The sequence below is a fragment of the Myotis davidii genome, unplaced genomic scaffold (assembly GCF_000327345.1).
Source record: "Myotis davidii unplaced genomic scaffold, ASM32734v1 scaffold419, whole genome shotgun sequence".
NCBI classification, from domain to species: domain Eukaryota; kingdom Metazoa; phylum Chordata; class Mammalia; order Chiroptera; family Vespertilionidae; genus Myotis; species Myotis davidii.
The window spans coordinates 3,666,785-3,690,679 of NW_006294998.1; the positions used below are offsets into that span (position 1 = coordinate 3,666,785).

General features: G+C 36.5%; 1 protein-coding gene and 1 pseudogene across 1 annotated transcript in view; one reads left to right on the plus strand and one right to left on the minus strand.

The window, feature by feature from the left end:
* Positions 1-19,367, minus strand: part of LOC102755205 — a 48,595-nt pseudogene extending 29,228 nt beyond the window's left edge.
* GPC6 (glypican 6) overlaps positions 1-23,895 on the plus strand; it is a 1,121,458-nt gene that overhangs the window by 62,119 nt on the left and 1,035,444 nt on the right. The gene's annotated exons all lie outside the window — the stretch shown is intronic.

Below are 23,895 nucleotides of genomic sequence, written 5' to 3' on the forward strand. Positions count from 1 at the left end.
CCAGGCTAAATGGCTATGAGAGTCAGCTGTGTCTGCAGTGAGAGAGCTTCTGTGCTGGATCTCTAGGGCGGTGCTAATCTAGCGTTTGCCTGAGGCTATCCGGGGCTTGGGTGGGGTGGGACCCTGGGGATCTACAGGGTGGGTGGAGGGAGCAATTATGGCTGCTCTCAGTTCCGTCCCTCGGGGCTCTGCCTCACAGAGTCCCAGAAACCGCTGCAAACCTCGGAGAGAAAGATGCCTTCGAGTTCCGACCGAAACCAGACAGTCCGCCAGCCCGCTCCGCGCGCACTCTGCACCTGAGTATTTTACTTCAGCATTGCACCTCCTCTGAGTCTGGGTATGATATTCTCTTTCCTCCTAGTTGCAGAATTTCCACTCAGCCAGCCCTCCTGTGGTTCTGGATGATGTCCGTTCCGTCTTCTAGGTGTATCCCTGAATTGGTTGTTCGAGGCAGCAATCTCCTGCGTTTACCTATGCTGCCATCTTGGTTCTCCAGTAACATCTTTTGATAGTAGGATTGCCAGGTCAAAATTCAGTTTCTTCCCATAATGCTGACATGGGCACTCCCAACAGAAGGGACAATTCTATGTACAGAATGATCTCATTTTCAAGTAAAATAGTTTTTGAGAAAAAAAAATCAGTGATGACAACTTTTCCCTTTATAGACCTTGCATATGCATTAGAACTATTTTAAGTAATAAATAAGAATTGAGTACCTTGTCTTAGCATTTAAGAATTTCAGGATTTTGCTTCAATTTCTATTCCCAGTCTTTTCCCTCCTAAATCTTCTTGTATCCTCGAGAACTCCTTGCCTCTCCTCAGACACATGTCCAATGCTGTGCTTTCTTTTATTTTATATTTTTATTTTTATTATCTTCTTCCACTGCTTGACACGGACTTTTCTTATCTTTGGGAGTCTAGGTGAAGTGTTTGTCAAGAAACTTTCTCTGATTTTTCCAAGCAGATGTAATCGTTTTGCTTGGTACCACAATACCTCTGTTCTTACAGTTTTTTAAAAATAGAAATGAGTTATATGATGCTTCACATTATAGTTATTTTCATACTTCTGTTATTCCATCTATTAGATTGTGAACTCATTGTACTCAACCATGTAATTATAGTGCCTTGAATTCAGTAAATATTTATTGAATGAATGATTTTATAGGGTCATTCATTTCTTTCAAATCTTGCTTTTAGTCCTTCTTATAAAAGTCATGGGTTCTCTAGTGATGAATATGTCCCTTTTATAACAGAAATGCCTATAATTGAGTATTTTTTACTCAGAAAAATATCTGGGGAGGAGAATGAAATGATGTTGACTTTTATAAAATAGTTAGAAAATAATTTTAGACATAAAATTCAATCAATAAAGCTACTTTTTTTTTTTTTAAGTTTGTGGGTAATGTGGAGTGATGTGAGATATTAATTTGGCCCTCATGGAAACTTAATGTTTAGTGAAGGAATTAATACAAATAAAGTTAGAAAATACAAACATTTGGCAGGAACGGTAATAACAATGAGTTCCACCAATTCTATATGAATTTGGTTGAATGAGTGAACTATTTTGGTCCACATGTCGTAGTGCTAAGAATTGGGCTCTGGTGCCAGTGGTCAAGGGTAGAATCTCAGAACTGCCACTCATATTTGCCTGGTTGGATTGTTCTGTTAAGATTGTTAAAGCACCTGAAGCTCTTAGCACAAAGCCTGGCACGGAACAGACACTCTTTACACTTTCTCTGCTATTAATTTTAGATGGCAGTTTCATTCAGTCATCTTAAGAGTGCTATATGCCAATGTCACATGTTGAAAATTTGTAAATTTGTAAAACTTACTTTTATTTCTGGTGTTCTTTTAAAGTTATAAATTTTGAATAATTAGCAGTATCAACTAGAAGAGATCAAGTACTGTTCTTCAGTGTCTAAATTAATCATCTGAGCAGTTATTCTTCAAGCAGATATTGTATCATACATGTCCAACAGCCTTTTATAGTATTCAGCATTAATAAAGCAGTGAAGACATTAATCAGTGATGGTATCTAGCTGATTTGCATGAATTAATTAACACCAACAGCTATACCAAGCTGCAGCACATCAGCACTTGGGAAAACCATCACTCCCAGAGAAATAAGGTAGTGAGCCTGCAGAGTGGAGGTGGGTTCTATCTCCAAACACACACCAAGGCCATCATTTAGAAAAATTTAGAATAACTGAGCAGAAGTGAGAAGAAATAATATTCTAGAGAGTAGGAACACCATGGTAATTACTTCTTCATAATTGCTAGAGTTAGTTGCTTCATTCATTTGCTATGCTGAGCTTGGTGCCATTGTTGATATTAGTTAATTTATGTAGTTGTATTGGGGAGGGGTGAAGAAGGGCAAGGGGAAATATAGGAGGGAGCATATTGCTTCTTCTTTAGCATTGAATAAATTGCGCTGTCTTCATACTGGCAGATGTTTGAACATTGACTCATTTAGCTTGTTCCTATCAGCCTCAGGGGGCCTTTGCTTCTTTATAGCTTGTGAATACCTGGGAGCCTTAGGGAGAAAAAGATTGAGACATGCTTTGGCCAATGGCTATCCTTCATTGGCCAGTTGGCATGGCTTCTTTAGCCAGATCCAATAGCAATGAGGGCTTCCCTTGATATCTATAAATGGCAGATTTTTTGGAACATCACGTAAATATTAACCCCAGTAGATTGTTCACTTGGCAAAATGACCAGAACAAGATTATATGAACAATTTTAACACCCCTGCAAAGCTTCCTCTTATGAAGTTGGTTTAGTCATACAAAAGTAAAATATAATTTATTTAAACTTCTGAAAAGGAGATAAAAATTGGGTCACTGTATATTTTCCTCTGTATGTGAATACAGAAAAGTGTTAAGTAATGTGTTATGAAGGCCTCTTTATAAATGTGGATGGGCTGTGGGAATGCTGTGGGAACATTTTCTTTTCTGGCTAATAGGATGTTACTATTTTAAGCATTACATTTTAAAATGTGTTCGATTGCCCTAGCTGGTTTGGCTCAGTGGATAGAGCATCAGCCTGCGGACTGAAGAGTTCCAGGTTCGATTCTAATTAAGGGCATATGCCAGGGTTGCGGGCTCGATCCCCAGTAGGGGGCATGCAGGAGGCAGCCAATCAATGATTCTCATCATAGATGTTTCTATCTCTCTACCTCTCCTTTCTTCTGAAATCAATAAAAATATATTTTTAAAAATAAAAAAAATGTGTGGGATATGGTATGAAATACTGTGTATTGATTGACTTCAGTTGTTTTGATTATAAAATCTTTAATTTGTATTGATAAATGACGAAAAGCATATGGTCCATCTATTTCTGGGCCATTCAACTGGGCTCGTTACGCTTTAGTTATATTTTCTTTCTCCAGTGAATTTCCATGTGGATTAGAAGACATTGCTCAATCTCTGGTGTGTTCTTTAAGAATAGCATTTTGTATCCAATGAGGAGTATACAGCAAAGTAATTCAGATAGTGAAATGTTAATATTATTTGTGTATAGTTTAACTTGACAAAAGAATAACTTGATTGCAATGGGGCTGAATACCATAAACAGCCATTATGCCCCACACAGGTTCAGAGAGATCTTTAGCCCACTAGGAAACATACAGATTGAATATAATTTCTGCAGTTGAACTTGTCTGCCATTAAAGTCCACTTCTCAGTGTGGGCTGAACATTCATAGCAGAAGCTACAGATAGAAATTTATTTGTGTCAGCCCCAATCCCATTGCTTCTTGTATCTTCAGGGCATAGACTTTGGTGAGGGGAAAGCAGAATGCTGTAGTGGGAAAACCGAGGCTTTGACATCACATAGATTGTGGTTCGATTTCGGTTTATCATTGACTAGCCTGTGAACTTGGACATTTATTTAGTCTACTTGAACCCTGGTTCCTTAATTAATGTCGCATATGATTGTTGGGAAAACTAAATTAGTTAATATAGCCCTGGCAGGAGTGTTCAGTGGTTATAGCATCAGCCTGTGCACTGAAGGGTCACAGGTTTGATTCCCAGTCAAGAGTTGCAGGTCAGGGCACTTGTAGGAGGCAACCAATTGATGTGTCTCTCTCACTTTGACGTTTCTCTATCTCTTTCTTCCACTCACTCTCTTCCACTCTAAAAATTCAATGGAAAAAAATATCCTTGAGTGAGGGTTAAGAAAGAAAAAATAAGTTAATTCACATAAAGTATCTAGGACAATAAACTGGCACAGTAAGTATCTATTACTATTACTATGATTAGTATTATTATTATCAGCAGGCATATCTATAAACATAAATTCTCATGAGTTTTTGAGCATATCAAACGTAAATATCTAACCCATACCAATAGCTTTCAGCATAAAGCTCAGTTGATGATAAAACTTGGATTGATGAAAAGTGTGGGCCAAGTTTTCAATGAATCAGAGTAAATGGAGTAGATAAATTTCATACTATTTGTAAAATACTTAGGTAATATAATGATAATGGAATTATCAATGCAGAGTTAGGAAGAATGCCAGCTCATTTTCTGATCCTAGGGTCCAACTGGGTGAAAGAAGAACATTTGAGTAGGCATCATGGGTAGGGTCTACAGGATTTTTTTTAAAAAATATATTTTATTGAACTTTTACAGAGAGGAAGGGAGAGAGATAGAGAGCCAGAAACATCGATGAGAGAGAAACGTCAATCAACTGCCTCCTGCACATCCCCCACTGGGGATGTGCCCGCAACCCTTCTCCGGAATCGAACCGGGGACCTTTCAGTCCGCAGGCCGACGCTCTATCCACTGAGCCAAACCGGTTTCGGCAGGATTTTCAATTAAGGTAAAAGATGAACTTTATATACAAATAAGGGTTTGAAAATTAGGGGAGGTTGTTCAATACCCTTGAAAGTGATTTCACAATGCACAGTAAAAAAGGGAGGTGTTTGTTGGGACTTGTTCAGAGAAAAGCAAACACTGCCATCATAAAAATGTTATCACAATGCTACATCTTGGAAATGACCAAGGACAATGGTGCCCTGAGGCATAGTCATTGCAACCAGTGCATGGCTTACAAAGAATTCATGCTGACTTGTCAGCTCATACAGTTGGTAGCCTCCATCTTCAGACATCTGGCTTTCACAGTGCCCTACTTACTTCTCTTCTAGAAAATCTCTGTAGAATCTTCCCCATTTGTCTGGTCCTGCCTCCTTTTGCTCTTTTCTCTGATTCAAGGAGTCTCTGGCTCTATACTTAAACTTCTACAAGGGTCTGAGTTCCCCATAGTTTTGGTGAATATTGGAACTGTTAAAGACAAGTTATTCTGACACTAGTTAAAGTAGAAAGACCGATTTTATTGGAGCTACTGCAGTAGAGAACTGAGCTCAACTCCAAATACAGTATAGACAGATGGGGATTTATGGCCAATGGGCAGATGAAGGGGTCAGTAGATAGAAAATTACTAAGAGGAATTTGATTAGGTATCAAGGATGAGTGGAAGATTCTTGCTAAGCTGGGCTCAGCAGCCAAGGACAATAGCTAGTCTAGAAGAGGGCTCAAAAGACACCGACTAAAATTTGGTCAAGGAGCTGATCTTGTCTCTTCAGAGAGGCGCTGCTCTCTCTGTTTTAGCAACTTATCTTTATGCTGGCTGAGAACTTCTCACCTCACCTTTGTTCCACCCTCCACTCTTTATTCCTGAACTTTGGATTCTCAAAACCCTATTTAAGATATGAGGTTGGGGTAGATTATGGGGCCATTATTCAGATACTTTATAGTGCAGCAGTTCACTATAAGGTGAACACACCTGGGACACTCTGAACCATCTAAATAAAACAAAGTGGGGTCGGGGAGTGGTACATGGCTTCTGTATTTTTTTTTTTTTTTACCAAACTTCTCCAGTGATGCTAATGAGTATCCTGGGTTGAGGACCAAAGACACATAAGGCTTCCAGGTCAGCATTTGTTGGGGAACTCAGTTTGCTGTCATTTGGGGATCATGAGTTGTGATTGTTAGGAGAGTCATGAGCAAGAAACTCGCATTCCCTCAACTAACTGGGATGCTCTGCTGAGTAACTTATTTTTTCTTGGCTTGGAGCCCCTGCTGTGCTAAGTTGAGTCTTAGTTTGCAAACATGTAGGTGACTGTAGTAACAATCATGTCTCTAAACTTTGAGAAGAAGGAGCAGAAAGTAAAATCCTCATTAAATATATATTGTAGGCCAAGCGAGCTCATCAATGGTATGTTACGCAATTTAATCTCCCCAACAACCTTATGCGATTGGCGTTATTATTCTCTAATTGTTATAAGAGGTTAGTGATTTAAGGTGACAGAGTTAGTGAGGGAGACCGAGACTCTCTCTTTCTACTGTCTAAAACTATGCCACCTCTATCCTTGAAAGAGCCACAGAGACACTGTGAAGGCAGAGAGCATTCAGCCTCTTCTTATTTCTTGAGTATTATTTCATCCTAAATGGTTATGCCTTTTTACACATTTCTTTTCTCTTGTTCTAGTCACGTTGTCATACATTAGAGCTCACAGATGTGTTATGGATGACTTAACAACTTTTTCTCCTAAGCTTTCAGATTGCATTTCATATCGAAAAGTGTTTCCACTTTAGTTTTTTCCCCATGTTTCCTAAATGACTTTATCAAGCAATCTACTTTCCAGATTTGTTTTTATTTTTCTCGTATTTTTCTCAATGTGCTTATCAAGCAATCAGCTTTCTTTATCCCATATGCACTGAACTATATTAGAAAATAAAACATTAAGACCAAAGCCAGAAAGTGCAGATTACCAAAAGATTAAGATAGTCATAAATGTGCTTATTTCCTATGTAAATGAATGGAGGGTTAGTATGTTCAGTTCAAAGTACGTTAAAATTATTAACAAATAGAGTTTATAACATGCAGTGCATAGTACATCACTCAAAGAAATCATGCAGTTGGGTATTGAACAGTCACATTCCAATATGTGGTATTGAATGTCTTTTGTTAAAGAGTACAAAGTAGAAACAATATCAACCAAAATAGTTAACTCATTTTTTTTTTAATACTCACCCAAGGATATTTTTTCCATTGATTTTTAGAGAGAATGGAAGGGAGAGAGGGATGGGAGGACGGGAGAGAGACACATTGATTGGTTGCCTCCTGCACAGTCTCAACTAGGGCCGGGTTCGAACCTGTAACCCAGTTATGTGCTCTTGCAGGGAATCAAACCCAAGACCCTTCAGTGCATAGGCTGTGATGCTCTAACTACTGAGCACCCTGGCCAGGGCAGAAAATAGTTAACTCTTTTATAGTACAAAGTTGAAATGTGTATTCAGCATGTGATGAAAGGTGATAAAGAAAGAAAATGCTACATTTCAAAGCTTTTGCTATTAAGGTGACCTAGGTATTGTCTTAGTCATTTCTGATAGTTTTGAGTGGGGAAATTATCTTTATTAGGCAACATATAATTAAAATAGGGATAACTTGTTTTACTAATTCTTTTGTTCGATCTTGAGTATATTCAGAAAAACATTTTTCTTAAACTGGTTTTGATGGATCTGATGACCTGTTTTCTTAGAAAAGATTTCAGAGAGGACATTGGAATATAATAACTCAATTTTAAGGGCAAAGGTAAATAGGTTTAATACCTTATCATAAGAAATACACTTGTTAAGTATTTCATATAATTGATTGATTTAAGATTTCACTTCAAATAAGTTGTATCTCCTAGAGTGATGCAAAACTGTTTAATATTATAAAACAATTTAATTTACTTAAGATTCAAAGGAAGCTAAATTCATTGAATTATGGGATTAAAAGGAATTTTGTTAAGTCATTTAGTCTCTCTTTCTTTTTTGAAGTTGCACATGAAAAACATACTATATATTTGAGAAGCTAATCTTTGTGACCCTATAGGATCCTTAGTGTATTTTCTTAAGTGAATGTTTGTTTTTATTTTCAAATATGGGTGTCTCCTACCAAACTTTGTTCTAATAGGGAAGAGAATATGCCCTTTCTTTATATACCTAGTGCTTATAATGGAGCTTAGAAGAGCAATAGATGAAGCTTAGAAGATCAGTGTGGCTTATAAGCTCAATAAATGGTTTTGAGCTTTATTTTTTATTTCTGTTTTTATTTAAAATATTGCCAGTGAAAGAGGTATCCTAACTTTCCTTGGTAACCAGTTGTAGAATTTTGCTTGTATTTATCCTGAATTGGAGAAAAAGAACGATTTGACAGATATATGTTTTTAACATGACATTGTATAAATAACAATAGTAGAGATGTACTTCATGCTATGGGTGGAATTATAGCCACATGTTTGCCTAATCAACTTAAATCCTGTCTGCCAAAAGTGATCATGTATTCTCATTGTTACTTCACAATTGTACATTAATATGTCATTATCTGGCTCTTCAACTAATTCAGATCTTATAATGAATCAAATGGGAATTATGCTTTGCTTAGTAATCTTAACCATATAGGAAATTCAATCAGGGGTTATCTAGAATGCAAGGGGAAAAGTTAAAAATATTCAGAGTAATTTTTAAAATAATCATAATAAACATACTAATTACAAATAATTTATAACTATGCATGAAAAGATACACAGGATAAGTGTGAGGGGCTCTTTCTCTTAGCGCCATCATATTAACCCAGGCTGAGTTTATGTATATGATTGAGGATGCTTCTAGAAAACACTGTACAAATGTTATAAACCAAACTTACCTACTGATTAATTATTGTCATGAGGCTTGAGTATGGTAAACTTTTATAATAATATTCATTTTAATTGAGAAATATTATTGTTAGACAAAAAGTTGCTGGCAGGCATACATTACTTTCGTATCCACAGTGACTGAGAAGTAATTGGTTCTTAGTACTAGTAAATCCTTTGATAATGGTAGAAACTGTTGCACCAAATTTAAGAAATGGATCTATAGCTATGTTTAAGTTAATTGTTGAAACTTTGGTACAGATAAATAAGACTTGATGCCCTTTATAATCCTAATTTAAAATCTTAATGTTTCTTTATGGTCTTTGAGAAATATAAGGAGGACAAAGTACAGTACTATGTTTTCAATGCAGTATAATGTTTTAGATGTATTTACTTCTTTACACTGGGAATACTGGTGATCATTGACTAGTTATCATCCTAAACATTTCCCTGTGAGAGATTGCTGATTCATTCATTCAGTCAGTCAGACATCCAGTGTTTAACTTAATGAGCATTTATTGGATAGATACTGTTGTGAGCAAAATATGAACTGGAGCAATGGATGAATTTAAGTATTTTCCTCCTTTTAAACAGACCTTAATTTCTTTTCAGAAGACTATGCAGCTTATGGGTAGAATATGCATAAATATTCCTTATTTACAATATAAGCAAGGGTACTTTCTGAAAAACTTTTAGAAGGTCTGAATGTTATAAGTTGTAAATGTTATAAAATGTTAAAAATCATAGAGCCAACATTACAATTTGTAAATATCTGTTTCCCGTGAAGAATGACTTTAAAACAGCTATTTCACTATTAAATCTGATATATAAACATAAGGATAATTCATAATCTTGCTAATTCTTTTGGTTGATATGACTATACCCTTACATGCTTGTTTTCATTTCAGATGACTGATTCTAATAAGATTATATATATCAAATGACTTTGAAACCACTCTGTTATTATAATATAATTTGTAATACAATATGTTTATATATGTATTTTCTAAATTAATGAAGCCTTGAAGTTAATAATGAGATTTATATTTAAACTTTAATTGGTATTGACAATCTAAAGTATAAATGCTTTAGTGTAAATGCAGTCGTAAACAGATATGTTACTTAGGAAAAATATATGTAAGATTATAGTAAACTATAACTATTTTCTTGATGACATGATTTTGGTTTTTGAGTTTTTATAAATAAATGTAGGAGAAAAAAACACCTCTGAATGGTTGGACAGTCATGTGGGGATGCGATCTATTTAGTAGTATGTTCCTTGGTGGTTCTTCCTTACTTAGATATACATTCCAAAGTGGATATGAAGTCACACAGGTCCAGCTTTGCCTGGGCCAGCCCTGGTTTACACTTATTGTGTCATGTGCTTTATTAAGAGCATCAACCTGTACTCTCAGAAGTGACCTGGTTAAGATGCTGAATGATATTATCACGACAGTAACAGAGCACACTGTGAGAGGGTTGTTTGTGTGGGAACTAACTGTGAATGTTGACAGGTCTCACCTAGATTCCTAGGAATTCTAACTTGACCAGTTACCATGGTGAATAAACCTTTTACAGAGTCTTACAGAATCATAAATCCCCACTCCTGTCTTCCTTGTGAATGGTCATCTGGCCTCTGCTTGGATAACACATGTGACCAACGTTAAACTATAACCTCGCTCCATTTCTGTGCCCTTACATGCTCAGGAGAGAGATGATGCTGCAAAAACCATATAAAAAAGACTGTAGCTAATTGTTCTTCCAGTTAAGGAACTCCTCCAGGCCTCCTCTTTCTTCTCCCCACTTTCTTCTACATCCCTGTTCCCATCAGCTGTGGGTTTTGACTCCCCCTTATTGAAGAATCTGCAGATGAAGGTCCGTCTTAATAGGACGGGTGCATTTGTCAGGGTTCTCCAGAAAATATGTATCTGAGGGGATTCATTACAGGAATTGGTTCACTTGCTTATGGAGACCAAGAAGTCTCACAGTCTGCCATCTGCAAGCTGGAGACCCAGGAAAGGTTGCGATGTGATTTAGTCCAGATCTGGAGGCTTGAGAACTGGTGTTGAGTTCCAGAGTTTGATCGCTTGAGAAGGGAGAGAGGGAATTTTCCCTTCCTCTGCCTTTCTGTTCTGTTTGGGCTCTCAAAGGATTGGCTGAAGCCTGCCAACATTAGTGTGGGCAGATCTCTTTACTCAGTCTACTGATTCAAATGCCAGTCTCTTCCAGGAACTCCCTGACAGAGCCTTCGCCCAGTCAAGTAACACATAAAAAATGAACAGGAACAATGAGCAAGAACAGGATCCCCACAGGGGCACTGTGGAAACATGGGGAAGACATTTCTGTGTCACTGTAGCTGAGTGGGTGCCATTGGCTTATAGTGGTTAGGGATTAGAGTTACTTGATTTTCTGTAATGCCCAGAGTTGTCCCTTATCAGACAAGTCTTTTGAATGCTCTTGATGACATTCTTGTAAATGAAAAATCTGTATGATTTTCTGAGTTTGGAAGCTAACTCTATTATACATTAAAATAAAATTTTTCCCCATGGGCAAGGAGCAGTTCCTTTATATCCAACTACTGGGGGATAGCGGTGGAGGAATGTGCTTGTGGATTTTTTAGAAATGCAACTACCTTGTAAATTGGGAAAAGACTACACTTGGTTGTGTTCCATATTTTACCAAGCAATATTCACTATTGCAACAAATCATACTACTGCTGGCTAAGTAGTTTTTGATACTTTTGTAGCTGATATGACATATTGTGCCCATTAGCCATTGTAGCTGTCCTCTCCGTATTTTCATGCCCTTCTTGTGAAGTCTGGCCTAAGCATTCACATGCTGAGCTACTATTTTTAGTACAAACAAATTTTACAGACTGTAAAGTCATTTTCTATTATAGTTAATACATTTAAAAAATTATATGTGAGTAGTTAGGTTATATTGTTTATGAAATTTATTTCTGATATAAAAAGGAGTTGGTGAGTCTAAGAGAATTAAGCACCAGTGTACAGTATCATTATTGCCTAAGGAATCCAGATGTTGCCTTAGCCATGGTCCTGAAGCCGAGGCCTTCAGGATCAAACAGGATGGGGCAGTGCCAGCTAGCCCTCATTGTGTCTATGTAGGAATTTTATCCCCCTGGCTTTGTCTGGACAACTTTATATTTCAGATAATTCTTTTGCAGGGAATGTAATATGTCAGACTGCATCTTCTGTGCATTCAGTTTCCTTGTGGAGACATGAAGAAAAAAACAACATTTCTTTTCATGTGATGGTTCTTTGGGTATTAGACCAGCATCCAGTTTCTCCTCACAAACCTCTTATGAATGTTTTCAAGGCCCTGACTCATCTTTTGTCATGAAGGGAGACTCTTCCTTCAGACACAGGACATCATACTTCTATTATCGTAGAGACAACGCCACTGTTTCTTAATTAGTTCTGGTCATGCCAAATGACATTGCTTTTGAAATCAACCAAGCACTACAAGGCCTAACTGTGGTTAAGCTCTACTTCCTTCAAATGTTTTATGGTTAATTTTGTGATGCTTGGAACTCTGTATAAAACTGCATAAATGGTTCCTTGTACACAAATATCTACGTAAATAGAGAATGATGTAGCCGTTGGCCCATAGGCAGCACTGGTGGTCTGGCTCGAAATCCAGCCTGGATTGCCAATAGGGTGGTGAAATGGTGACCAAATCCAAATTGAATGCAAATTTGTGGTTCAGGAGCAAAGGATCCACCTTTCCAGAGTTCTCAATTGAGTATGTTAACTGTTGCGGGCTCAAGGGTAGGAAGGTCTTTGGGGTGGTCAGGTAGATGAGCAATAACTTCTGTTCTGGGACAAAAAAAGAAAGAAAAGCTAAAGAAAAAATGGGTAGCCTACTAGAATTCTGGGTGTAAGTTATATGGAATACTTAATAGCGTGAGTAATAAATAATTCATTCAGAAAGTTACTTTGCCTTAGAAAATACCTAAGCATTCTAATTATATAGTCATTTCATATCTATCACATGTGAACTTGGCAATACTTCAGAAAACCTTATAAAACCTGATAACTTCTCTCTCTCTTTTTCCCCCGTGATACAGAGTCTCTTAAAAAATAGTCATTTTTCTCTTTGGTGGATTTGAATTCTTTTCTTTTGTTGAATTGTTTCTTTTTTTGCTGCTTTTTATTTTTTAGCGTATTTTCTCATTTGTTTTTAGCAAAGTGTCAATAGACCCTGAAAATGGGGTACACTCACATCCCTGTTTATATGGTATGCAGCCAAAGGGCCTTCTCCTCAAGTCAGTGTCCTTTTGCATTGAGTTGCATAGGTATACCTATTGCTTCCTATTTTGATTTTTAATTATTTAAGCAAGAAGACTGAAACATTAAATACCAATGGCTTAGTTTTCTATTTTGTTATTATTATTATTTTATAAGCCTATGCCTTAATCAGACTTGACATAATTCTATATAGCTTGGTGACTTCTCTGAGAAGCCCAAGGTATTCTTCCATCATCATATAACAATTTCCTTCTCTAATTTGATAGCTTGTGTTAAGTTCTCAAGTCAATGTTTCTATATTGAGCCATTTATTAAAAGGTGTTCATTGTGAATAGAATAGTCAATTAAGTGAAGAATAATTTATTTAGTTGAGCACCTTGAAATCCTTAGGCAGTATAGAATACTGCAGAAACATAACTATTGTTCCACTTGATGGTGTGTGATTTTACCATCTCTAAAACCCGTGTCCAAGTAGATTTACCCTGCCAGTGGATGGTCTAATTTGATTTTAATGATATCCTATTTGGCTTATAAACCATACTGAAGCCATTTTTGCCATGCAGTTAATAATGTAATTTAGTCTATGATGGTATTAGGTGATAATGAAAGAAGATTGAGGCATAACCATTTTCATATTTAATAGAGAAGCAATGTGGTTTAAGTAATGAAGTTAGAAAGCTAATATGCCATTGTCAGCGCATGTTAACTCTACTTTAGAGATTCTTTTTCAGATCTAAGTAAATATAATTTCTAATGCCCCCTATACTAATTTATCTGTTAGATGCTTTGCTAATTGTATTTTTGACACAGTAACTTCTAGGATCATTTATTGACACAGCCCAAGAATAAAAACAACCAGCCAACTGAACAAACAGAAACTAAGAACCGATAAAACCTTTGAGGCTTGAAACTATAGAAATGAAGTAGTGTTTCTTTTACTTGGATAAGTAAAACCTATTCATTATTTAAATGTTAAACAATTAGCAACATTTTTTCATCAATTTCTCAACCTTTCATGTGAACATTAGAGATAACTTTAAAGTGTAACCATAACATAAAGCAGCGTGTCTTTCAGCACTTTTATGCTCTTTTTAAAAAATGCTTTTACTGAATAATTAATACATGTCAAGGCACTGCAGTGTGGAAATAGGAGTTTGTCATTCACTCCAGTATAAACAGTTTCTTGTGTATATTCCCTCTCTATTTTTTAGTCATATACAAGCATACATACTAGTATAACAGAATTCTATCCTCTAAGAATGAGATAAGTGAGGGGATTATACATAAACTGTTCTCCAACTTGCTTTCTCACAAACAATATACAGTGGGAACTTTTCTGTACCAGCACATGCTTCATTCTTTCTGATGGATTCCTAGCATTACATTGTAGGTATGAACTCCTTGCTTGTCTTTATTTATTTTTTATATATTTTATTTATTTTTTACAGAGAGGAAGGGAGAGGGATAGAGAGTTAGAAACATAGATGAGAGAGAAACGTTGTTCAGCTGCCTCCTGCACACCCCATACTGGGGATGTGCCCACAAACAAGGTACATGCCCTTAACCGGAATCAAACCTGGGACCCTTTAGTCCACAGGCGGATGTTCTATCTACTGAGCCAAATCGGTTAGGGCTTTGCTTGTCTTTACATTGTTCTTGATCGTTTTCCCAGTTGTACAGCAGATCAATTGGATGAAGCAAAACCATTCCTGGAGTTTGTGTTGTCAAGAGAACTCTATTCTGGTTTTCCTTGCTCTAAAATGTCTTTTTGTCATTGGCTCTGATATCGTCACAGATGGACCAAGAAAACTTGGAGGCAAGCTAAATTGCATAGAAGAATGATTTGTTGTCTGTTATGGCTTAATTTTTTTCACCAATGATTTCTTCTCTTTGAAATAACACAATGTAATGAGTCAAATAGAGAGTTGACACATGCTTTAGAACCAACCAAGCTATTATAGGTGAGACTGGTCTGGAAAACAAATCCAGAATCAAAGTGATCACATCAATTAAGCATAGTAGCCTACCCTCTTTCAGTGACCATAGTTTTAGCAGTTCATGAGTTTGAGGGGTAAAAAATGGTTGGGTTAAGGATTAGGAAAAGTTGACCAGGCTGGGGGTATAAGCTTAGTGTTTTCCGTCTCCACATGGCATTCTTTTGTTTTTCTTGCTTCACTGTATAAAATAAGAGGATTTCATTTAGGCGATCAGTCTTTTGGTATAACAATTGGACTATGATTCAGGAGATCTTGGTTCTCTTGAACCTTTAGTGACTGGTAAAGCTGGTTGGGCATGACAGCATCAGCTGGGCAGTAGAGTTCAAGGCACAAATTAGAAAACAAAGAGGGATGTTTATCATGCTATACACCAAGTCACTGTGGAGAATTAACTTTACTTATAGTTCTGTTTTCTAAGGAAATGATAAAATTTATTCGTGGAAGAGAATAAGTCAATAAAACAGTGAATGGGTGAATGGATTAAAAGCCAGACAGTTACATGGCTAAATTGTTTTTTGGGTACTCACTTCTGAAGTTGATGAGAACCTAGACTCATGTGTGGTGACAGTAGAAAGAGAAGGAAGACTATGCGAGATTTACAAGTTGAAAACCAGAATATTGTCTGTTTGTAGAAAGGATAATGTGCTTTCATTTATTGATTATTTGGTGGGGTAGGAAGGGAAGGGACTTCTTTATCAAATACTTGTTCCCTTTAAATAAACAAGTTATAAGTTATTTGATTCATTGATTTGATTTTGATATCCAAATTTGAAAGCATTATGTACAGTTAAAAAACAACACTTTTAGTTTTAGTTTCTTGAGAGAACTATTTTGTTTGTTATAGACATATTTCTAGTCTGAAATTTTCTGAAGACTAATTTTTTTCTTATAATCAAAAGTGAATATGGTCATGTTGTGGAGAATTATCAACTTTAATTACAGTTGTGTTTTCTAAGGAAATGATAAAATGTATTCTTAGAAGAGAATCTACACAAATAAAAGAGAAACATGCAAATTGGTGTCACTCCACTATGCCCACCAGCCAGTCAGATGAGTATGCAAATTAACCCAACAAAGATGGCGGTTAATTTGCATATGCAGGCGTGGAGCAAAGATTGAAGACAACTAGGACTGGAGGGAAGCAAGCAGGGCAGCGGAGGCAGGAGAGAAGCCCGCCTCAACGGTTTCACTCCTTTCTCTGCTTCTCTCAGGCCACAGGAAGCCCTATTCTTGCAGGAATCTTCCTGCAATGGACCTCTAGTAAGTATATAAAATACCCTTATTTGTTCTGGAGCAATTATATTCATTATTTATTTTACATTAAAAATTAGTAAATTATTAGCTATTGAAAATTGTACTTACAACCAATTAATAGATAAGAGTCTACGTATCCAGTTATTTAATTAGTGAATAACTATATTTTTCAAAGGCATTTGAAGTGTTATTTATTTTCAGAGATTTAAGTAAATCATAAATAATGTTCTTTTTTTTTTTTTAATCCTCACCTGAGGTTTTTTCCCCATTGATCTTTTAGAGAGAGTAGAGAGGGAAAGTGGGAGAGAAACTTCAATGGGAGTGAAAGACATCAATTGATTGCCTTCTGCATGCTCCCCAACCAGGGCCCAGGCTGGGGCGGAGAGGAACCTGCAACCAAGGTTAATGCCCTTGACTGGAATCAAACCTGGAACCCTTTGATCCACAGACTGATCCTCTATTCACCGAGCCAAACTGGCTAGGGCATAAATAATATTCTTTATACAATTTTACACTATTTCACTAAGACCAGAAATATACCTAATATTGGTGGCTAGGAAGTTTTAAAAATGCATACTCTTTTATAACATATGTTTAGAATATTTATTTGAGAAAATATTTCTTCCTTTATTTTCACTGTTTATGTAATCAATCATTAATAATGGATGTTTGAGAGATTTGTCTCTCCTTCCTTCTCTCTGTTTACCACTTTTATTGCAGGCACATTGTTGATGACATATATGAGATATTTGTGCAAATCACCTTTCCTGGTCTTCTAGCTAAAGTGTGTACACATGAGAAAAAAAGAAAATAAAGATGTTAACATTCATGAGTGTGCTGTTGCTTATTCATGATCAAAATAATTTCAATCATGTCATTTCACAAGGGTGTCCTGCTTTACACCCTTAAAGACCATCAAAATTTTCAACCTATGCTTAGAATATTGATTATACTTGATTTACCTTCTTTCTGCATCCACAGTGTATTGCAAACTATACTACATGCCCAAATTCATTTTTAGAATTGTTTTTAACAAAGTGTTCCAGGCTACAACCTTCAGTTGACTAAAATTATTAGAGGGGAAAATATTTTTTATTTATGTCCTAGACCATTACCAAAGGGATAGTCCATTGTTCAAATATAGAAATAAAGTCAACATTCATCCCTATGTTGCTTAATATGGACACGTGTCATTATTCATTAATGGTGTAGCTTTCATAGGCTAAGTCAGGTATTTGAGACATGAAGATGCTTAATATTTTCCTGATCTCAAAGAGCTCATGAACAGTGTTGCAGAAGGACAATGAACACGTTTTGTGTAGTAGGATGAATGTTGTTAGGGATAATGTAAAAACATGTTCCAGATCATAGAGGAAAAGAACCGGCTAAAGTAGTTGTCTATGCTGTACACTGTTGCCTTCATTGGGAAACAGCAATTTTTAAACCACATTATTTCTTTAGTAATCGCTGAATAATAATTAAAACAACCATCTCTTTAGCCCTTATTACATTCTAGGCAGCTGAAAATATTTATTTGAATATCTCTTTAAGATTGGCACACTACTAAAATATTATAATCTTATTAAATAATGTCACCCCAATAAATTTAATAAAAAATAAAATCTCGAATATCCATAAAATACAAATAAAGTTGTATTCAGTGAAAAATAGTAGAAAAAATATTTTAATTTGTTCAATCATGGTTATAAACCTTTTCCCTTGAATTGGTGAGTAAAAATCTTATATTATTAGGAACTCATGGCTTAAATGTTTGTTTTTTTGTTCAGCATATACTTTATGTTCTTTGCTTTTGAGAAGGTGTCATATCTTGTTTTCATTTAATTTCTACAACATATTCACTGAGCTCTCATCTGATCTGCATTTGAGGAGCAAGCTATGTTAGTACTTTGAGCCATTCTCATTAGCAAGTCAATTTTGACAGCACCTTCAAGTATTTTGACCTGCATAATAAATATTAGGGGAGGTTTAAAAATGGAATAGGACAGGTGGTCCCTGTTCTTATTCTTTATATTATTAAAAACTGACTTTTAACATATTCATAGGACAGTTTATACATGGTCCTGCATTTAGAAATAAAGTTCAGATTTTAAGAATTATTTCTCCTGCATTTTTTTCCTATTAAAATTTGAAAATCACACATAACAAATCATTTAACACTCCCAAGCATCCACTATAATTTAAAATATTTGATAAACTCATTGAGAATCTAAATGATGTTCTGATCAGAAGAAATGATAATCTTTGTGAGTGGAAAATTTGGGAAAACTATGCTTTGATTAGCAGGAGACCTTCCATGCTTCTGTGTGTATTGCTCAAAGTTGCCTTACCTAAGTTGATAACTAGGCCATACTCTGAACTCAGTATGTTTTTGGGCAATGTAAACTCACACATCTTTTCCTTTGGTCATCGCAAACCCTAAGTTTTTAAGAGAGACATACATTTCTGTTTTTTTTTTCTTTGACAATTTATTTATTTTTTAGTTGGATCTATGAAAGCTTTTAATTTCAATTTTAAGGAAGAGAAATCTCTGTGGAATCAATACGGACCTTCTATGGCCTCTTCATTTGCTTTTTTCTGGACTTTACCTGGACACCGAATGGGATCATATGAATTGGCAGTTGGTTTTATTAAAATTATCAGTGTAGAGTGAAATGCATGGAGTAGGCCCAAACCTTGATTTAAATCCATTGTCAGGTATTTCTTTGTGTTATAAAGCTAGTCTTTTTTTTTTTTTTTTTTTTTTTTTTGTTTTAATGTATGTTTTTTTTTTTTTTTTTTTTTTGTTACTTTGGCTGTTATTGTGCTATGATAAGTGCAGTTGCTATTTTGGCACACTATAAGAGATTTCTTTTTAACGATATAGAGGATACAGGATAAGTGGCAAGGAAAACCACTTACTCTTAATACCTTTTGCCATTGTCATGTCTTCACGTTCCATCATACATGCCTTTTCTCCAATGAGTTCAACTGTTTTATGTGGCATTGTCATTTTACAAGGAAGTACTAGCAGGGAAATTTCTGATGGATGCCAAGGAGATGGAATAATACTGTATTTTGTAGGTGATTGATAGGTTTGGTCTCCTGAATTGTAGAAAGTGAACATGTAGAGGACAGCAGCTCGTTGAGGCTCCTCTCCCATCCCCATTACTATATAAATATTAAGAAACATCTTAGATAGTTCAATTGTTTTTAAATATGTGCCAGTTTTTTGTTTGTTTGTATTTGTTATTTGAGGCTTATGGAACACCCCCCCTAACCTCCTCCCCCCAAAAAAAAGCAAATTCTTATTTTAAATTGGGATAGTGAATGGACAATATGACTAATAGGGTGCTTTTCAGTGATAAAATCCAGATACCTTGATTTAATTAGTGGTAACATATTTTCTGTCATAGAAAAAGGATCTTTTTAAAAACTAAATTTTTATTGATTATTGAGAGAGGAAGGGAGAAAGATAGAAAGGTAGCAACATTGATGGTCTGCTGCCTCCTGCATGCCCCCTACTGGGCATCTAGCAGGCAACCCAGGCATAGGCCCTGGCCAGGAATTGAACCATAACCTCCTGTTTCAAGGGTGAATGCTCAGCCACTGAGCTACACAAGCTGGGTGCAAAAAAGATCTTGAGATTCCAGTTAAACATGGCAGCTTGAGCTTCTGCTCCCCACTGAACACATCACTGAAACTAAAGGAATGAAAAGGATAGAAACACCTATTAAGAAAGAGAAGTGGAGAAGAGATAAATGGGTTGGAAATGCCTTGAATTTCTGGGCAATATGAATTAGAAGGAGGGATTACTAGAGCATAAACAGTTGAATACCTGGGTGCTTGCAGAAGAAAGTTCCAACAAGCAGGAACAAATGTACTGTTTAAAACCCAGGAAAAAACAGGAATTGGCAATATTAGATACTGCAGAAGCTGGGAGTGAAATAGGCAAAAACAGGGAGTTTTTTAAAAGTCTAAATAGAATATGTTATGCTCCTCAAGCCCCTTTCCCCTGTATAAGCAGACAACTAATTACTGCAATGTCCCTACTCTTAGTAAGAGATGAGATTTATTCTATGGAGGCATTGGACTAAAGCAGTGGTTCTCAACCTTCCTAATGCCGCAACCCTTTAATACAGTTCCTCATGTTGTGGTGAACCCCAACCATAAAATTATTTTCGTTGCTACTTCATAACGGTAATTTTGCTACTGCAAATAATATGTAATTATATATGTGTTTTCTGATTGTCTTAAGCGACCCCTGTGAAAGGGTCATTCGACCCCCAAAGGGGTTGCGATCCACAGGTTGAGAACCACTGGACTAAAGAGATGTAGACATAGGAACACTATGCCCAGTTGTGTTATCTCCAATAGCATTGGCAGACAGTCCTATAACTCCTGAACAGGAGAGAAGTGAAAGCTTATTTTCTGGAGAAACTGGCTCTACAGAAAAGATCTACACATCTTTGATATTTGAAGGATCAGGTCCCTGCCTGCTCACCCTGCAGTGAAACCCATTTGTCAATAAGGTGCAGCCCTTGCCCATAGCATTCCTAGTCAGTATCTTATTTTCTCAATCATAAATATATCCAAGGATTATCATGTATTTGGAGTATATTCCAACAAGAAAGAAAGAAGTCACAGCAAGGGGCATGAAGTACTAAAAAGGAGCTTGGAGAAGCTAAATTTATAGTTATGGGGCAGAAAAAAATTAAACAAGAAAATTAACTTAGAGAAATAAGAGGAGACAGTACATCCATGAAAAAAAAGTAATGTTATTACAAACAGAACAATTTAGATGAGACAGATTATATGAAACTTAAAAAAAAGACAGCAGAAATAAAATTAATCAACAGAAAGGTTTGAGCATGAAGGGAATATCCTAAAAAAATATAACAAGTAAAGCAGATTATGCAACTGATAGTGTTTTCATTAAAAGAGCAGAGACAATGTAAAAAATAAATTTTCAAAGTAATAAAAAATTGTTTCAGAACTGGAGTATGCAAGCTTCACATTCTAAGTGTGAACCAAGTTAATGGAGTAAAAAGCCGAGATATTATCATGAAATTTTAGAACTCTAGGCATGAAGACCAGATCCTAAAACCTTTAAATGAGAAAAATAAATGTGTTGTATACAAAGGATTAAGAATACAAGTGACATAGTATGTCCCTGTGGCAGTAAAGGAAAATCACAGAACAATAGTTATTTGCCAGGTCTAGAGAACAATCAGTCCAAATTGAAGCAGGAGAATTGAGGGCTCCAGGACAAAGGGATGTTTCTGACCCTGGGTCACCTGTATCGTTTTTTTATTTTTTTATTATTGTTTAAAGTATTACATATGTCTCCTTCCTCCCCCATTAATCCCCCCTTCCCCCACCACTGCCAACCCCAAGGGCAAGCCCCCAGTGCCCCAGTGTTTGTGTCTGTTGGTTATGCTTATATGCATGCATACAAGTCCTTTGGTTGATCTCTAATAACCCCCCACCCCCCCGCCCCTGCCTTCTAGTTGAGGTTGGATGGTCTGTTCGGTGCTACCTTGTCTCTGGATCTATTTTTGTTCATCAGTTTATGTTGATCATTATATCCCACATATGAGTGAGATCATGTGATATTTATCTTTCTCTGACTGGCTTATTTCGCTTAGCATAATGCTCTCCAGTTCCATCCATGCTGTTACAAATGGGAAAAGTTCCCTTTTTTATAGCAGCATAATATTCCATTGTGAAGATGTGCCACACTTTTCTAATCCACTCATCTGCTGATGGGCACTTAGGCTATTTCCAAATCTTAGCTATGGTCAATTGTGCTGCTATAAACATAAGGGTGCATATATCCTTTCTGATAGGTGTTTCTGGTTTCTTGGGATATAGTCCCAGAAGAGGGATTACTGGCTTAAATGGAAGTTCCATTTTTAACTTTTTGAGGGAACTCCATACTATTTTCCACAGTGGCTGCATTAGTCTGCATTCCCACCAGCAGTGCAGGAAGGTTCCTTTTTCTTTACATCCTCGCCAGCACTTGTCATTTGTTGATTTGTTGATGATAGCCATTCTGACAGGTGTGATACCTCATTGTTGTTTTGATTTGCATCTCTCAGATGATTAGTGACTTTGAGCATGTTTTCTTATGTTTCTTGGCTTTCAGCATGTCCTCTTTTGAAAAGTGTCTATTTAGACCCTTTGCCCATTTTTTGATTGCATTGTTTATCTTCCTTTTGTTAAGTTGTATGAGTTCCCTGTAAATGTTGGAGATTAAACCCTTAACCGAAACAGCATTGGCAAATATGTTCTCCCATGCAGTGGGCTTTCTTGTTGTTTTGTTGATGGCTTCTTTTGCTGTGCAGAAGCTTTTTATTTTGATGTAGTCCCATTTGTTTATTTTCTCCTTAGTTTCCATTGTCCTAGGAGCTGTATCGGTAAAGATATTGCTGACATATGTCTGATATTTTGCTGCCTATGGAGTCTTCTAAGATTCTTATGGTTTTCCATGGAAACCAATATCTTAAGTGGCTTTAAATATTGGAGAGTTTGTGAAGAGTCTAGGCCCGTAGTCGGCAAACTGCGGCTCGTGAGCCACATGCCTTCCACAAAATCCCACGTGCGGGCGCGCACGTACAGTGCGATTGAAACTTTGTGGCCACACTCAAGGGGCCAAAGAGCTGCATGTGGCTTGCTAGCCGAGGTTTGCCGACCACGGGTCTAGGGGCACTGCCTTTCTTCGGCAGCTTCTGGAAACACTGTCCTACAGCAATCGCCTCTATAGGGCCAGCAGCACGTCACTCTAGGCAAAGGAAATAAAGAGAGGTAATGATTAAATCGAGGAAAAATATAAAGTTTTACCAAAAAAAAAAAAATCACAGTGTGCTATTTGGCTCATCAGAGAAAACTTATAGTCATAACAATGCAAATACTTCCAATTATCTTAACAAAAAGTTGAGTTATACATGTGCTTCAGAAAAATTGACTGTTAAGAGGTGTGCATTCCTTTGTTTTTACTAAGGAATAAGTTACCAAACATAGTTTTAATTACATCTTAAGGTGATTCTCTTAAATGTCTTAACTTTTTTGAATTGAGCTATTAAAGATAAAACTTCTCAAAGGAAAGGGCTTTTATTCACGAGAGATCAACAATTAATATTAGTAAACTACTGAAATCAGTTTGGGGAGGGAAGAAGTATTTTGTAGCAGGTAGACATTTCAGAATGGTATTACAAATATGGACTGAGAGGTATAATTTATGTGACAATACTGTGATTTTCACAAATAGTAATAACCATATTGGAAAACATTTCTGGAAAGGACATGCTTACACCCAAACCTGAGGGTATTGATTTTGTTGTAATTAACCCAGTTATTAATTAATTGACAGGAAAGGAGCAAGGGGAGGCCAGGTAATATAGGCATGCTATTTATGCCAGAAAGCTATAGTTTAGCACTCTCCAGGTCTGTTCCCCGCATATCTTAGGGGAAGGGACTGGACAAAGAAAGAATAGGCTCATGGCCAGTAAAATCTAAATGAAGTAGAGAGGGTGATTACCTTCAAGTCACACCTGGGAGCAGGCCATTGCCCAGAATAGGCTTGGCCACTGCAAGGATCCGAAATCTGAGATACATAAATTTCTGAACAAAGGAGCCCTTGCCCCTTCTCTTGCCTTTGCTGCTGGCACCTGTCTCATAGCTTGTGGAGCTCTCAC